The following is a 14343-nucleotide window of genomic DNA, read 5'->3' as shown; positions in this document are numbered from 1 at the left end:
ACATGTTAGCTACATGCCAAGAGCATTCTAAAAAAAATTCCTTTCATGTTCCGTTTTCAAAAAGAAAAAATCCTTTCACGTACGAATTTGCCTGTGTGCTTTGAGCAACTTGCATGTCCTGTACTTCTCCTGTTTGATACTCTAACTTAGCTAGAGGTTAGACTAAGTCATGACTAACCCTGGACTAACTATAGCCAAAGAGGTGTTTGGGTGACAGGGTTAGATTGACAATAAATGCACTTCATGGAGAGAGAAAAGTGATTTTTCAGTGGTCCCAATGAGAACTATCTCCAGTTAGCACCTCTTAGGTGGGATAATTTTTTTTGGTGGGTTCGGTGCAACTTGCTCCAATTTAAACCCTCATGCTTGGATACTTTAGGGCTATTTGAGCCCCAACTAGCTCAAACTAACTCTAACCCATGGGCCCTGTTTGGATCATGGGGTTAGAGCTAGTTTGGGTTAGTTGGATGCTCAAATAACCCAAAAGTATCCAAACAAGGAGGGTTAGAGTGGGTTAGTTTCAACTAACCCAACTATCTCGATGGAGAGATGCTAGAAAATAACTCTAACTCTAACTGTGTTATAGTATCCTTGGAACCAAACAGGGCCTATGGCCAGTCTCGACGCGGAGCAGTCGCGTGCACCGGGAAGCGGCGCTCTCTCGGCCGTCGTGCCACTTCAAAGCCGACGCCAGTGAGAGGTCACCTCCGCTCTGGCCGGGCATTAATGCGGCACTGACGCTCCAGGGCGACACTGACCATTTCACGTCGGAAGCGCGCGCTAGCAAGGGAGTATAGGTTTTGAACCGTTTCAGGTGTAGTACTGGTAGTTTGCAAAACTACTCAATTATTGCACTCAGTTTCCTAAGAAATTGTGGTAAAAAACGTTACTCCACAGCCCGCTTCCCTTCTCCTTCCTCTTCCACCGCCCGCGCACGTCCACGGGAAGCGACCGGTCAACCCTTATATAGGAGTGCTAGCACAAAAAGATGCATGCATGACCACTAAAATTTCCATATTAAAGCGCCGCTCCAGCGGGAGTATGGCGTATGTTGTTACCTTCGGCCGGCCCATGGCTACCGGGCGACGGTGACCAGAGAAGAGGCGGCAGGAGGGGAATGAATGCAGCTACTGTTTGGGTTCGCCTTCCGGCTTAAATAAATGCGCAGCATCACGTGTACCCGCGGGTGCACAAATTGTAACATACGTGTCTGCTTAAGTGGGCGTCACATGACTGGTGTGTGTGAGAGAGATTCTAAGAGACAGAGAGCGTGTGTGCGACTCTACTCTTCGGACATGTAGTCAACCTTTTGCATCGGGATATAAGTATAATGGTATTTACTTTAGCTAGTGATTTACGCGGCCATGTTAACGTGGTTGTGTCAAAAAAATGTCACTTCCTACTCGTGATTTGCATTATATAATTACAAGCAAGATTCTCATGCATTGCAGGGAACATCAATATGCATTTTTTACAAAACACCTGTTGTGATTGAACCATGCAGGAGTAATCCCATGTGTAAAAACTAATGATATCTCGAGAATTTTATCAGAAAACTGGTATCTCGAGAATGTCATCGAAAACATGAAAGATGAGAGATAAGGTGAGGAGGAGTGGAGCGTGGTGGTGACTGGTGGTCGGAATGGGCGGAGGCATGGGGATGGACGGCGCCGGCAGGCGGCAGCGGCCACCATGCATGCTAGATTGTTCCAGAGACTTATTCCTTTTTTAATTGTTGAGCAATGAGGTTGCAGGAGATAATGATGTGGAGAGAGGTGCGGGTATCTTTTGTAAAATTATCATAGTTTGATTTCTATCCTCAGATATAGATCATGCGGTCTGTATTACAAGATGGCAGGCACACCATCACCGCCAACTCGTTTTTTATAAGGGTACAGATGATAAGTTTGCTGACTACTAAAGTAAAGTGGAATTTGTCCATGTTATGCAAGTAAATAAAGGTGATTGTTTATCATATGGGTAAGGTGGATGAAGGGGGGTAGAAACAAATGCTCCGCCTAGAGCATGTGTGTGTGAAATGGAGTCTTAGTGTGTGTGTGTGTGAGAGAGAGAGAGATGGAGTCTTAGTGTGTGTGTGGGGGTGCGTGCATGCGTGCGTGCATGTGTGTGTGTGTTTGTGTGTGTGAGAGAGAGAAGTAGTCTTAGTGTGTGTGTGGGGGGGGTGCGTGTGTGTGTGTCTGTGTGTGTGTGTGCATGTGTGTGTGTGTGTCGCGGGGTCCTCTGTGGCGGATGTAATTTAAGTGTGCATGGCTTCATCATAGAGAGGTGATGTGTATGGCAGAGGCCACCAACAATGGGGTGCGAGAGAGAAAATGCCCGTAGAGAGGAAAGAGAAGGTGTGTGCGCGTGAGAGGAGTCGACATCGAGAGAACGTGTTTGTTCGAGAGACACAGAGGAAGACTACTATATATCGATGGTGCATGTAGGCGGGAATTAAACAAAGGGATGGTCTTATTGGTTTCGGGGATATAGGGGAAGAGTGAGAGGAGGGTGGGGGGGGGGTAGCTAGAAGGAGATTGTTAAGTGTGAGTGTGTGTTTTACCCATCCAGGCGGAAGTTATGCGCACAAAAGAGGAGAACGATTCGATGTGGCGTTAGGATTGAGGGTAATTAACTACGTATGGAGACATAGAGACCTTGAACGTGCATGTGTGAGAGGTATACATGTATACGTGGGATGTGTGTGTCTACGCACGCGCATGATCAAGATAAAAGAAAGAAGACATAAGTCATAAGATCAACAACATGGGAGAGACGGATCGGTATGACAATATGCATGCATGTGAGAATGCAGGGAAGAAGGCCCGACAATTGAGCATGTGTTTTTGTCTTTAAGAGATAGTGGCGTGGGCTAGAGCATGCATCTATGGTGAGCAGAGGGAGTGATGCGCAACGATTGTGCAAAAGCGACCAACCTATAAATGCATATGTATGCAGAGGCATATATAGTGTGGGTGATAGGAAGCAAGACTCCGTGCGAGAAAGAAATGTTGACGGAGAAACTATAGATAGATACAGAGATGGATATGCTAGCTAGAGGGACATCCGCTAGTTTGGGTGTTGGAGATGACCGTTAGGTGGTTCAAATGGTGAAGTTATATGTGTGTGTGAGAGGGCACTTGACTGCATGTAGAGAGGAACATATGTAGTGTGCGTGATAGGAATCAAGAGTGAGGGCGAGAAAGAAGGTTGATGGAGAAACAGATAAATAGAAAGATAAAGATGCTAGCTAGTGTGTGTTAGAGATAGGAGTCGAGTGGATCAGAAGGCTGGGTTATGTGTGTGGGTGTGAGAGAGATAGAGAGAGGGTGCATGTGAGTCACATACAAACATATATCAGAGAGAAATGAGATCCAGAGAGACGGAGTTTTGTGTCTGCGAGAGAGAAAGATATTTCACAACGAGAGTGATAGCTAGAGAGACATACGAGGGAACGCAAGATATCTCTAGGGAGAGAGGGTGTGTGTGAGCGAAATACAAGAGAACAATGGAGAAATATGAGACCCTGGGAGACAGAGTTTGTGTTTGTGTGTGAGAAAGAGATATTGAAGAGGAAGAGTCTTAGGTTCTCATATCTAAGGAGCGAAAGACATCTCTGTATGAGGGGTGTGCGAGTGGCACACATGAGAATAGTAGAGAGAAATGAGACCCCGGGAGACAAAGTTTTGTGTTTGTGTGAGAGAAAGAGATTCCACATGGAGAATCATAGTTAGAGACACATAGCAGGGAGCGAGATATACTTAGAGAGAGATAGAGTGATGAAGGTCGAGGGAGAGAGTACCGTCAGTGTGCTACGAAGATAAAAGATCATTGTCAACATACAGGTAGCACGAGAGATACCTGGGAGACGATGAACGCGTATAGGTCCAGAGAGATAGTCCTATATAAGCATGAGTGATAGCTATATGAGACGAATATCTGGATTAAAGGGGATTCAAATATTTAAACTGGAGATCATGACATCGATAATATCATAACGCAAATTGGTGTATCAAACATGCATATTCATTTGAATTTGGGCACACGTGTAATGTTATATAGTTTATCAATATTGGTGATCCATAGATTCTTCAATTACAAACAATGCATGGTTTATATGCAATTAATGTCTAAACGGGATTACACTATATGTTGCGTGTGTGAAACACATTATACATGTTTGAGAAGTAAAAAAACCGCATGAAACACACATTAATTGGAGACAGTTAGCGAGGAATGCATACATTGGATTTCAACATAAAGTGGTTTCAAATATTTGAAAATCCAAATTGATGGATACAACCTTATGAATCTGAGATCATGCCATTTGTAAACCATATTTATGTATAAATGGTGTTGTGCTTTTGAAAGTATATATAAAAAATGATGTATATAGAATGTAATTCCAATTGAAAATGGATCCTGCCCGAAAAAATAGAATACAAACGGGATTTGAATTGAGTTGGCACGGTAACCGTGCACTCTGCAAAATTTGAGCGAAGCAGGGAAAGTCGCAGTAACTGCCCAAAACCAAAATCTACGAGATGGAAATCACTACTACCTACCCCTGCCACGCAAAGCCTATCTGCTGGATTTCTATAGGTTTCGATAGGGGTAGGTTTGTAATTTCACCCAAACGTGACGTAACCGTTTCTCACCCGGATTCATACACGGTGGGCGCCAAAACACAGTGTGTCCTCGACCGAAATCGACTCCCTCCCCGATTCATATTCATACACGGTGGGCCCCAAAAACTAACTCTCGTCGGCAAATATTCGGTGTATGTGAGATTACCGTCCTATCCCCAACCGACTAATGTTGCTGTGATGTAGTAGAGATTTGAAACGGGGGCTAAGTTTGTAAATTTCCTCGCATTTGAGACAAGCGCGCCCTGAATACATGGTTCCCCCTTCCTCTCTACCTCCCTTTTCCCCATTCGTACTCCGTGGGCGCCAAAACACCCTCTCCACCCCACCCTCCTCCGTCCGCCGCCATCTGCCACCCCATCCACCGCCATCCTCCTCCACCATGCCGAAGCTGATACCTCGACGCCGCCGTCCATTACGAGAGATCGACCTCTCTCATCCACGGCTTCGGACCGGGATCCTTGCATCCCGTCCTCTCGCTTCATCCCCGCAGTCGTCCACCTTGCCGGCGCCGCTCCTACGACCGTCTCGTCCACTGTCGGGACCCCGATCCTAAGTCACACCGATCTAGCATGTAACACTTCATATCACTTTGCGGCCTCACGCACGGTATTCCCACGGGTGCCACCTTACCTGGCCTGGGACCGTTTGCGCCTTTTGGCTCACGTATATGATAGAGTCGCTAGCATCCATATGACAGAGAACCCGGGCCGACATGACTAGTCGTGAACCCAAAATAGCAATAACTTACAGGGACAGGCATACATGAATCAACCTCGAGCATGTCGGTCAACAACGTATGAATCCGGGCTGTAGCACTGGGCTAACAGGACTCCGGGAACCCGGGCTGTAGCAGGCTAGGTAGGACTCCGGATGTCACCGCGTGATATTTCCCCGAAGGGACAGACACATGAACGAAGTGAATCACATGCCGGCCAGTCAAGTGTTCCGGAGCAGTAGTGCTGGGCTAGCAGGACTCCGGTGAACCGGGCTGTAGTGGACTACTATGGCACATGGAAGCACAAGACTACATTTCCCCATAAGAGAGGCTACCAGAGGTAAACAACTAGGTTGACGGATCCCACACATAGCAATACACGTTACATGTACGCATATCATGCAAGTATGTGCTATACAACATGGCATCACAACATAACTCAAACTCATATAGATAAAGGCCCAGAAGAGCCACATAGCATCAATACAAACAGGGGTCTCATGACCCATCATTCAGAGCATACAAGCAATAGAAGCATTACATGTCTGAGTACAGACAACTACAAAAGGAAAAGACTAAGAAGCCTGACTATACACAACCCTCCCAAGGGTACAAGATCGTAGCTGGGATACAAGCTACTCGTCGAAGTCACTAGCGTAACCAACTGCAAAACATAAATAAGCAAACGTGAGTACAAAGGTACTCAGCAAGTCTTACATCAGAACTATCTATGTATGCAACATTATCAACAAAGGGGGTGGTGGAGTTAACAGCAGCAAGCCAGCTTTGACTCAGTGGCTAGCCTATACTACGAGTATCAGAAACTTCTTTGAGGTGAGAAGACGCACACGAGTCCACATATTCACCATATCAATACTCCACTATGGATCCGTTCCCGTCTCCCTACGAGAAGGCCACTCATAGCACTCACGCTTATCTTGCGGATTTTAGAGTATCCACTTCAAGTTATCTATGTACTACATAAGTTCTCCAAGTTTCCATATCCGAGGAAAACGGCTATTCGAATAGATAATATTGACCCTGTAGGGGTGTACTTCTTCACACACGCTCTCGCCACTTATAGCCCTGTACACGTCATGTACCTCGGCAACCTTCAAGCGGAAGTCGGGCAAGGATGTCGGCCACGACCTGACTAACCACACAAGTCTCTCGTCCAGGTTTATCGCCTATTCGGGTTCCATCCGCAAGGATATCCGGCTGGGGTGTCGCTCACGGCCCCAAACGATGTGTGCAGGGTTCCCAAGCCCACCATCCGGGTGCCACTTGGTACACCGTGCCACGGTGCCTAGTCTGTCCCAAGCCCGTCCCGTCGGACACCACCTGGTAGACAAGTAGCACTACCTACAAACGCCAGAAACTAGTTGCAACTCCTGGACAGAGATCAAGCGGATTAATAAGCCGAGAGGGGCCGGATAACCGGAACCCAATGTGTGGTAGTAACTGGACTTGGATAACATACACAGAAGTCGGTGCTTAAGGACGGTTCCAATGAGACAACCCACCATGTACTCCTACATGGCCTCTCATCGCTACCTTTACCAAAACGTCTTCACACACTTAGCCTTTACCGGTAGGACATGTTCACCACTCCGATTCATTCTCGATGAATCAGACCTGACACAACTCTAAGCATAGCTGGCATAAAGAAAAACCAGCATGGATGAGCAGGCACATCAAGGCTCAAGCAACTCCTACTCATGCTAGTGGGTTTCAACTATTTACTGTGGCAATGACAGGTCATGCAGAGGAATGGGTTCAGCTACCGCAACAGAAAGTAGCAGTTTGAATCGTTGTTGTCCTAATGCAGTAAAAGGAGCAGGAGCGAGAGAGTGGGATTTATCGAGATGCTCAAGGGGGTTTGCTTGCCTGATAGATCCACAAACAAGCACTGCTCCTCAAATAGGTACTCGGGACACCTTCCGGAGTAGAACCTATCGAGAGGGGACGGTGCCGGCAATCAATAAACAACCATATGCAACAATATGATGCATGAAGATAAAATTTCAAAAATGCTATGATTTGCCCTAATGCATCTAGCATCAATTTGGTTGAAGTCCATATGAACCAAGGGTTCATATGCAAACCCCAATTTAAGTATATAACATGCCATTATTACATTTTCATTATACAGCAAGTATAAGTTGGTTTTTCATGCATGAAAATGGCATAAATGGATTCCTTGCATTTTTCTGATAATTTTTCATATATAATTTATTTGATTTGGAGTTATGGTTGAATTACTATGAATTTTAGAAGTTTTAACTATTTTCTGAAATTTCCTAATTTATTTTAAATCCAGAAAATAGTTTATTGCGTGAGGGTGACGTCACAGAGGCGTCAGCAGGGCTGAGCAGGTCAAACCTGACGTGTGGGGACCACACGTCAGTGACACTGGGTTAACCCCGGGTCAAACCCGCACTGACCAGGGTTTGACTTGGCTCTGGGGCCCACTGTCAGTGGCTGGTGGGGTGGCTAATGGTGGGGATTAGCGCTAATTAAGCCGCCACGTCAGCCTCGCCAGAGTTCGGCCGGCGACGACCAAACTGTGCCGGCGGTGCTTCGCCGGAACGCGCTACAAGCGGCGGAAGAGCGCGCGGAGACCACCGGGGCGTAGTCCATCGTCGTCTGCATCCAGTGGAGCATGTGGGATGAGCTGGGGAGGCCGGAGCTCACCAGAATGGAGCTCGCGGCGGCTGCCGGAGTTCGGGGCTGGTGCGGGCTAGCGCTGCGGTGTGCTAACGAGCGAGGCGAAGGTCTGGCGGGGCGCTATGCGTTGCGGGGAGCAAGTTGGACTCGCCGGGGTGACCATTTGGTTGCCGGAGCTGCGTCGACGATGAGCTCAAGCGGCGGCGGCTACGGTCGTCAAGGGGGCGACATCTATGGCTCGAAATCAAAGGGGAGGAAGGAGGGGATCTGCGCAGGAGCTCACAGCGGTTCGTTCGGTGGCCCCAGAGAGCTCGGGGAAGCGTCGGAGCGGGCGCATGGTCGCCGGCGATCTCGGTGGCCCAAGGTTGAAGAAGACGGTGGTGAGGGCGTCCAGCGGCGTCCGGCGTCTCTTGGCTTGGCGAGGAGGTCGAGAACGAGGTAGCGGAGCTACTGGGCACGTCGAGGAGTCGAGGGGGAGGCTCTGGGTGCGGCAACAGTGAGCGGCAACGGTGGCTGCGTTCGATGTGTGCGAGGGAGAGAACCAGGGGAGAGGATGGGGACAAGAGAGAGCGAGAGAGAGAGGCAGGGGGTCGGGGCCTGCGTGGCATCTCCATAGAAGGCCAGGGCATCGACGGAGCGGCAAGCAGGAGCTGGCGAGGCGCGTGGCCGCGCGCGTGCGTCGTGCCCGGCTTCTCCTCTGCCTACTGGCAAGAGGTAGAAGATGGGGCTGCCCCTGGTGGGCTGGGCCGCCAGGTGGCCTGGCCAGCTGGGCCGCTAGGTAAGTGGCAAGGGTAGGTGTTTTTCTTATTTCCTATTTTCTTTTTCTATTTCTGACATTTGTTTTGTATCAAAAAGAAATGTTAAAACACTTTCATAAATGCTGAAAATATTTGTGGCATCTAGATATAATATTCTAGAGGCCCTCACCAATTCCCAACATTTTTGGAGCCATTAAAATATTTATATAATTTAAACAGCTCCAAATCAAATATTTATGCATTGATTCAAAAATCCAAAATGAGTAGCAAAAATGTGCATCACCTCTGGTTGTTGTTCCCAACATTATCCAAAGAGCATGAACATTTTTGAATAGCATTTTGGGTTCATTGAAAATCCATTTTAAAGTTGAACCTATTGGGAAAAAATTTGGTGCTAGGGTTTGCAACATCCCCATTTCAACTTCATTTGAAATTTAAACATGATGCACAAAGCAAGCCTAGGACCATACCAGAACTAGGGATGTGACAACTCGCCCCACTCAAAAAAATATCGCCCCGAGATTCAGGAGTTGGCGGAAAGAAAGCGGGGTACTCAAGTCGAAGACGATCTTCTCGCTCCCAAGTAGCTTCTCTCTCGGCATGATGAGACCATTGAACCTTGAGAAACTTGATGTTATGACGTCGAGTGACACGCTCTTCTTGATCCAAAATGCGAACGGGGTACTCTCGACAGGTAAGGTTATCTTGGAGATCAAGCGTTTCGTGGTCCACTCCGCGGATGGGATCCGAGAAGCAACGCCTGAGTTGAGAGACGTGGAAGACATCATGAACTCGAGAAAGATGTGGGGGTAGTTCCAACTGGTAGGCAACCTCTCCTCGTTTAGCGAGAATGCGAAAAGGACCAATGTAGCGAGGAGCCAACTTGCCCTTGATACCGAAACGATGGGTACCCTTCAAAGGAGTAACCCGAAGGTAAGCCTTGTCGCCAACTTCATAAGCCACTTCCTTATGACAGCGGTCATACTGGCTCTTTTGACGAGATTGGGCTGTTTTCAAATTCTCACGAATGATGCGAACTTGCTCTTCTGCCTCCTAGATCATATCCAGTCCAAAGAATTGTCTTTCACCAGTTTCTGACCAGTTCAAAGGTGTTCGACATCTTCGTCCATACAGAATTTCGAAGGGTGCTTTCTTAAGACTAGATTGATAGCTATTGTTATAAGCAAACTCGACGAAAGGAAGACATTTCTCCCAATCCATACCGAATGAGATAACGCAAGCTCTAAGCATGTCTTCGAGAATTTGGTTGACCCTTTCCACCTGACCACTTGACTGAGGGTGGAAAGAGGTACTGAAAGAAAGATGGGTGCCCATGGCATTCTGGAAACTTTCCCAGAAATGAGAGGTGAAAAGACTGCCACGGTCTGAATTGATCTCTAGTGGAACACCATGGAGTGACACTATTCGGGAGATATATAAGTCAGCGAGCTGACTAGCAGTGATACTCTCTCGAACAGGTAGGAAGTGAGCCACTTTGGAGAGACGGTCAATGACTACGAAGATAGCATTATTTCCTTTCTTGGTCCTGGGAAAGCCAGTGATGAAGTCCATACCAACTTTGTCCCATTTCCACTCGGGAATAGCTAAAGGTTGAAGGGTGCCAGCAGGTCTCTGATGCTCTGCCTTAACGCGACGACAAACGTCATAGTTGGCAATAAACTGAGCGATTTCTCTCTTCATCCTAGTCCACCAGAACCTCTGGCGTAGGTCCTGATACATCTTTGTACTACCGGGATGAATCGTGAGAGGGGATTCATGGGCCTCCTTAAGGATCAGTTGCTGCATCTGTTGACATTTGGGAACCACCAAACGGTTTCCAAAGTAAACAACACCTCGTTCATCCATAGAGAAACAGTTGGCAACTCCCTTGGAAATATTCTTCTTGATCCGGGAGATTCCCGTATCATGCTTCTGAGCCTCTATGATCTGATCCGTAAGGGTAGGTTTCGTTACCAAGGTAGAAAGGGAACCATGAGGAGCTATGTGAAGGTTAAGCTTACAGAATTCCTCATGGAGGGGTGGTTGACATTGTTGCAACATGAGGTTGTTGCAATAGGATTTACGACTTAAAGCATCAGCCATGACATTGGCTTTGCCTGGGGTGTAGGTGATTCCTAAGTCGTAATCCGAGATCAACTCCAACCAACGTCTCTGTCTGAGATTTAGATCCGGTTGGGTGAAGATATACTCGAGACTCTGATGGTCAGTGTAGATTTCGCAACGGTTACCAGGAAGGTAATGTCGCCAAGTCTTAAGTGCATAGACTACGGCTGCAAGCTCTAGATCATGTGTAGGATAATTTTCCTCATGTGGATGCAACTTTCGAGATGCATAGGCAATCACATGACGATCCTGCATAAGAATGCAACCTAGTCCTTGACGCGAAGCGTCGCAATAGATAACAAAGTCTTTAGTGAAATCCGGTGGCACGAGTATGGGCGCAAAAGTCAGGCGTCTTTTCATTTCCTGAAAATTGTGCTCACACTGTGGGGTCCACTCAAACCTTTTATCTTTCTTGAGAAGCTCCATGAGGGGTTTGGCCACTTTGGAGAAGTTTTCAACGAAGCGGCGACAATAACTAGCAAGACCAAGGAAACTCCTAACTTGTTTGACCATTTCGGGTGGAGTCCAATCGAGAACGGCTTTGACTCTCTCAAGATTGACAGCAATGCCCTTACCAGAGATCACGTGGCCCAGATAGGTCACTTCTGGCAACCAAAATTCACACTTGGAGAACTTGGCATAAAGGCGATGCACTCTGAGTTTTTCTAACACAAGCCTAAGATGTTCGGCATGCTCTTCCTCGTTCTTCGAGTGAATAAGAATATCATCGAGATAAACCACGACGAACTTATCTAAGTACTCCATAAAGATCGAGTTCATCAAGCGGGAGAAAGTAGCTGGAGCATTGGTTAGGCCGAAAGACATCACGGTGTACTCGTATTGACCATAACGAGTGACAAAGGCCGTTTTGGGGATGTCCCTGTTTCTGATCTTGATTTGGTGGTAGCCTAACCTCAAATCCATCTTGGAAAAGACTGAGGATCCAGCGAGCTGATCATACAGGTCGTTGATCCTGGGGAGCGGATACTTGTTCTTTATTGTGACCAAATTAACGGGACGATAATCTACAACCATCCGATCCATACCATCCTTCTTCTTGACGAAGAGGACAGGACAAGCCCAAGGAGAAGAACTAGGACGGATGAAACCCTTTTGCAAGGACTCATCAAGTTGTTTCTTAAGCTCGGCTAACTCCAAAGGTGCCATCTTGTATGGTCTCCTAGAGATTGGAACAGTTCCCGGGATAAGTTCTATGACAAACTCTACATCTCTGTCAGGTGGGACACCTGGCAGTTCTTCTGGAAAAACATCCGGGAAGTCACGGACTATCGGAATATCTTCAAGGTCTGGAAGAGGGCTGACATTAAGAGAATAGAGTTGACGCCTTGCAACTCTAGTGGAGACAGTGACTATTTTTCCAGATGGATGTGTAAGTTGAACAGATCTGGTGTAACAATCGATCTTGGCATGATGAGCTGTCATCCAGTCCATACCCAAGATGATGTTAATATCTGCGGAGTTGAGAGATATCAAAGAAGCAAGGAACACCAGTCTATCAACAAGGATTTCATTACCATGGCTTACCTTGGAGGTTTGCCATTTGGAACCAAGAGTCTGAATTATTAGTGGAGTCGGCATATCACAAAATGACATGTCGTGCAACCGAGCGTATCCTTCGGATATGAAGGAGTGGGATGCTCCAGTATCGATCAGAACCGAAGCTGGGTGACAATTGACAAGAAGCATACCCAGTACGACGTCGGGATCATCTTGAGCTTCTATAGCTGAGACATGGTGCACACATGCTCGTTCAATGGAGGCTGGCTTGGTACTGATCATCTTGCCTGATGGCTTTTCACGGCCAACAGACCTCTCAGACTGGGGTGGAGTATAACTGGACTGAGGGCAGTCACGTGCATAGTGCCCTAGTTCTCTGCAGGTGAAGCAAGTTCCTGAGGTAGGACGTGGACCTACATTGGCAAGTGGTCCACTAATAGGCCTGGGTGGAGGACGTTGCTGGGTTGGGTGAGGCGCCACATAGGATGGCCTCGATGCATATCGAGGTGGAAGAGCTGAGTTCGGAATCCAAATCCGTCGCTTCTGAGAGCCAGAGCGGGAGGAAGAACCCAGATCACGGTTGTGCTTTCGAAACTCCTTGTAAGTGAGTTCAGCTATCTCTGCATTAATGGCCTTGTTCACAAGAGCCTGGAAAGTATCACAATGATGCAGGTGGAGATCACGACGCAACTTAGGGTTGAGACCCTTCCGGAACCAAGCCTGCTTCTTAGCATCCGTGGACACTTCTTCTGTAGCATAGCGGGCGAGGTTTCCAAACTCTCTACTGTAAGCATCAACAGGCAGCTTACCCTGGGTAAAACTACAGAACTCTTCACTCTTGCGGTCAATGAGAGCCTGAGGAATGTGGTGCTCACGAAAAGCCTTGGTGAAATCCTTCCAGGTAGGAATCTGACCAGCTGGAAGCATAGCCTCATATCTCTGCCACCAAATACTAGCAGGACCTTCCAGGTGATAGGTAGCATAGGTGACCTTGTCACCTTCAGCCACGTTCGCAGAAAGCAACTTGTGAGTGATGCTTCGGAGCCAGTCATCTGCATCGAGTGGCTCAATGGAATGATGGAAGGTGGGTGGTTTCAGACCAATGAAGTCAGTGATGGAAACCAACTTCTTACGCTGATGTGCGGTGTTCTGCTCAATCTGTGCCAGCAAGCGGTTAGTCTCACGCTTGTTCCTCTCGGATGCTAACAAGAACTCTGCCATCAAAGGCTGTTCAGGAGGATCCTCATCCCTACCATCTCCGTGATTCTTGCTATGGGCAACTGAACCTCGGTTAGCAGACGATATCCTGGCACAGGATCCAAGGAAACAAGGATGGAATTAGCATCGACATAATGATGCGAAATGTAATGCAAAAGCATTGGAAACTCTTGAAATCCTGGGACAATTTCGGTAGCATAATTGCTGTAAATGCTCAAAAGGATTTTTGAGACATTCATCAAAGGAATAGCATAATCAATCAGCATCATAATATCAAGGTTCTAGGTCAAACTGAGGACACACGGAAGTAGTAGAACTATACGGAGACACAACCCAACAATCCTAAGACTTTACGGTTTAGTAACACGTCATCCTGAGAGATAGAGGAGAAGCCTAGGCCTTAACCCTCGTAGAAAAGAAGAGGCTGACTCAGAAAGAATGACATGAGGTAAAGGAGTAAAAAGAGCCTTATGTTACCTTCCACAATCAATTCCCTTATATAACTAAAGCATTTCTAGACTCAACTTCGACCAGTTTGCCTTGGTAATCCTACAGTCAGTCAGGCTCTGATACCAACGCTGTCGGGACCCCGATCCTAAGTCACACCGATCTAGCATGTAACACTTCATATCACTTTGCGGCCTCACGCACGGTATTCCCACGGGTGCCACCTTACCTGGCCCGAGACCGTTTG

The sequence above is a fragment of the Triticum urartu genome, chromosome 2A (assembly GCF_056163025.1).
Source record: "Triticum urartu cultivar PI428250 chromosome 2A, HENAU_Tu73, whole genome shotgun sequence".
NCBI classification, from domain to species: domain Eukaryota; kingdom Viridiplantae; phylum Streptophyta; class Magnoliopsida; order Poales; family Poaceae; genus Triticum; species Triticum urartu.
This window is presented reverse-complemented; position numbering follows the sequence as displayed.